A 4,605-nucleotide genomic window follows, 5' to 3' on the forward strand; every position below is an offset into this window, starting at 1 on the left:
TGCCTGCTCAGAACTTTTCATCTGAATAAGTGGTATTCATTACCAAACCAGGGCAAGTGGCAAGATATAGAGCTACCCAGGAACCTGAAAGAAAATTTCCTAGAGCCTTTAAAAACCATCTTGCATCAAAGTGATTTACCACATCAGCCATAAAACAATCCCTCCAGCGTCAAGCCATAAAACCCATGCCTGAGAAGCAGCGTAGTTTAAATGATAGCAGCACTTAATGATAGAGTGCCCATTCCTGAAGTACTAGATACCATGATATTCCTAAATCATAAGAAAAATAACAATATAGGAATTAATATTTTCATGACAATTTATACTTAAGGCAATTTCACCTTCCCAATCCAAACTTTAATTTCAAATAAGATGCAGAAGACATTTCACACAGAGCAGGTGTCTTGTTGTGTGTTGCTTTATTTTAATAATTTTCTCGGAGAAGCATCCCTGCAACCCCACCACGGCCCGTCTTCCCGGACACCATGAACCACACTGTCCAAACCTTCTTCACTCCCGCCAACACCCACCATCCCCCGAACTATGAGATACTGAAGGAGGAGCATGAGGTGGCTGCGCTGGGGGTGCCCCACAACCTTGTACCCCCGACATCCACCGTGATCCACATCCGAAGCGAGACCTCCGTGCCCGACCACGTCGTCTGGTCCCTGTTCAACACCCTCTTCATGAACTCCTGCTGCCTGGGCTTCATAGCCTACGCCTACTCCGTGAAGTCTAGGGACAGGAAGATGGTTGGCGACCTGACCGGGGCCCAGGCCTACGCCTCCACTGCCAAGTGCCTGAACATCTGGGCCCTGATTTTGGGCATCATCATGATCATTCTGATGATCATCATCCCAATCCTGATTCTGCAAGCCTATCAGTAGATCCAGAGGAATCACCGGGCCAGGGGCTCTGCCCGTGACCTGTCTGTCTCCCTGGTATCCGGTTTCCATCCCTCACCCTGCCCCAGCCCATCCTGTATCTGCCCTTTACCCTCACACACTTTTCTGCAGTGGCGTTAAATAAAGTGCACGTGCTCCTGGAAAAAATAAATAAATAAATAAATAAATAAATAAAAATTAAAAAAAATAATTTTCTCAGCACAAGAATTATTAAAGCCACATAACAGACTGTAAAATCCAATCTTATTCAAAATCACAGGGCTTGACATGCCGCAAGCTTTAGAAATGTTTTTCAGTTTCAGTAACTAAGAAGCTATATAACCTGCACCTGTAAATCCAAAGCATGAAATGGAAACAGGCAGTCATCCATCTGCATTCCATACAGAGCTGTAAAACTGTCCTGGGACACGCTGAGGAGGAGCCTAAAGATGTTTCAAAGGAGGGAATAGGAAGTTCTTTCTAACATGAGAAAAAAGTAGGTGGCAGAGAGTTGAGGAATAGCCAGGTTTAACCCCTCAAAAGCAGATTCTATTCTGTGGATGGAAGCTTTTAAATAAACCATGGCTCCAGTGATATTTGCTTTCCTCAAGACTCATAGTCCCTTACCTGGGCCCTTTAGCCCAATTCAGTAGACACCTCCCGATTGCTCAGTCTCCCTATTCAGAGTGGATTCAGAATAAGGAGCCAACCCCTCCCTATGCTAGTACGTTTCCTCTTAGCCCTTCCGAGTTGCTTCCTTGTCAATCACCAGTCTCAAAGAGCCTCCAGTCTATCCTCTCTCTCTAATATGTCAACGTATCTAAATTGCTTTGGGACTATCCTAGTGTAGCTTGTTGTCCTGGTATAATTATTAATAGTAGTGCATTTCACTCTGAATAGTGCCCCATCTTGAGGGATAAATTTATATGGTCATCCTCTCTGTATCTTGCCTTCTTCCCTTCCTTCTTCTGTAATATCTATTTCTGCAGCATCAAAATAATGCCTCAATATGAATGTCTACCAAATTACTCCTCTATCCCTGCTCTTCCTCCAAAGTTCCAGACATATAGTTCTGTTTCAGTGCTCCATATGTCTATTTCAGAAGCCTTCTAGATCCAGACTCAACAATTAAGTTCTGTCCCTCATTCTCGGCATTATTTTTATTAAAGACAACAAAGTTTAATATCTTAAAGTCATTTTGTCAGTAGAACCGTATACAATTTCCTGTAAGTTCTTCTGGGTCAAGAACCCATAAATGTGTTTCAAACCCACATTTTATTTTCCCCACCACCAGAAGCACCTTAATCTCTCTCCCAGGCTCTTACAAAATGCTAGACAAGTACCTAGTATTAAATGAACCATGGCTCACAAAATGCTTGATCACAGATGTTCACAAATTAGCAATGATTCCAAAGAATGACTAAATTGATTTAAACTCCTTAGCCTGATTGTTAAGACCTTACATATTACAACTTCAACTTGCTGATCTGAAAAAGATCTAATAGTCCATGACGTTATAACCCTCTATACACTTCCTTATTTCTCTTTAGTATCAACCTTGTATTCTAGACTTCACATAAACTTATCTACCTGTAAGATATATATTTTGAGAATAATCTAGAATTCTTTACCTTCATGACATCATCTGTGCCATTTCTTCAGCCTAAAATATTGTCTCCAAGTCTACTATTGAAGTCTACCCATTCTTTAAGGACCTACTAGAATAGCACTTCCTTAACAAGCCTCTTGTCTTCACTCTTCCCCCAAAGAAGTACTGCTGTTCTATCATCTCCATCTTCACCATCTTACCATCATTCAGTATTTTCAGAATTCTATATTATGACCTCAGAACACTATATTATGACCTGTCTATATTATTATTATGAACCATATATTATTATGAAGGCTCCGCTTTCTTATATTCACAGTCACCTCCAAATACATTTCCCATAGTGCTGCCAGAGTGGTCTTTCCAAGCATGAACATCATCATAGCATTTCCTAGATTAAAAGCTTTTAATAATTCTCTCTTTCACATAGACTATACAAAAAAGTCCTTCTTCTTCCTGTCTGCTTGGTTAGTTCCACCTAAACTCAGCTCTGATGATAACTCCCCATTACACTATCTTTGTTTATATACTTTTCTTTGCTCTCTTGTATCCAAACAAAATTAACTTGTGTTAGGTACTAACAAGTTGTACTTGTATTATTTTAGTTATCACAATATATTTCTTGCTTAGTTTTTGTTTTTTCTAATAGATAATGGATGCTCTAAGGATGGCACTTACATAGTGATTAAGAGGATGGACTCTGGAGGCAGAATGTAGGTTCAGAATGTAGGCCCTATCTCTCCTAGTCTCCAGCAGAGAGATCTTCTCTATCAGTTAGCTCTTAGTATAATAATGATGCATAAAAAACAACCATAAAGTCTCAATGGCATGGAACAATCAACAGTTTCTTGCTCATTAGTTTATGGGTTAACTGGTAGTTCTGCTGAATTGGGTCAAGCTTGCTGATATCGGCCAAGTTTGCTGATTTGAACTGGGCTTGCTTACTCATTTTCCGTCATTGTTGGTTGGGCCAGTGTGAGATGGCTTTAGCTGGGAAAAGTCATCTCTACTACCTAGTTCTCTCATGCTACAACAGGCTTGCCTGGACTTGTCCTCATGGTAGAAGCAAAGTTTCCAGAGCATGGTAGAGTTACACATGGCCTCCTGGGACCTAGCCTCAGAACTAACATAATGTTATATGTGCCACAATCTATTAGCCAAAGCAAATACAATCCTAATCCAAAGGATGGGAAAATAGACTGCAACCCTTGATGAGAGTAACTGCAAAGACACATTGCGAAGGGCATGGATAAAGAGAGACTATTAATTGGGGCCACTTTTGCAACCAATACACCACATCTTGGGCAGCTGCGACTTTACTTTCTTCCTTCAGATTTATTATGGTATAATTGACAAATAAAAATTGTATATATTTTAGGTGTACAACTTGATGTTTTAACATATGTATACACTGTAAAATCACCACCTCAACCAAGCTAATTAACATATCCCTCCCCTCACATAGTTATTGTGTGTGTGTGTGTGTGTCTGATGAGAACACTTACAATCTACCCTCTTAGAAAATTTCAAGTATGTAACAACATACTGTTGACTATAGTTACTGTGATATATGTTAGATCTCCAGAACTTATTCATCTTGCATAACTGAAACTTTATACCCAGGACTAATACAGCTGCTGCTAATATAGCTGCTGCAAGGAACAATGGGCAGAAGAAGACAGACCAGGAACTGGATGTCAGCAAGGTGGAAAAATAGGACTTGGTAACACTTGCTTCTCTTGCAGAAGTATTAATTTGAGCAACTATCCATCCACAAAAGTACCTTCACAAGAGCTAAGGAAACCAGATGGGAGAATTGAACACCTGGGTATAGCAGAGACATTTTAAGACACATTGGAGAAGCTAGGAAGGACAATTTTGCATTACCTAAGTCACTGCTTTCCCAACTCCAGTCAGCCTAGTATGGAAAGAGATATCTTCCACATGGGGGAAGGAGAGAAAAGTGAGGACCAAACTTTGCCTTGATATCCAACACCAGGCCCACCCCAGGAAAATACAATGCCAGGCAGGCCCCCATCATGCCAGATTTCAGGCCAGGACCAGTGAACTATGCCTATGCCCCCCCACCCACAGGGCCAGGTTGGCTTTAGT

The 4,605-nt window shown here is 40.9% G+C and overlaps 1 pseudogene; it reads left to right on the forward strand.

Annotated features, from left to right (window-relative positions):
- Positions 1–482: 482 nt before the first annotated feature.
- LOC101049171 (interferon-induced transmembrane protein 3 pseudogene) lies at positions 483–887 on the forward strand (annotated as a pseudogene).
- The last annotated feature ends 3,718 nt before the right edge of the window (positions 888–4,605 follow it).

Source organism: Saimiri boliviensis, chromosome 16 (genome assembly GCF_048565385.1).
Source record: "Saimiri boliviensis isolate mSaiBol1 chromosome 16, mSaiBol1.pri, whole genome shotgun sequence".
Taxonomy (NCBI): Eukaryota; Metazoa; Chordata; class Mammalia; order Primates; family Cebidae; genus Saimiri; species Saimiri boliviensis.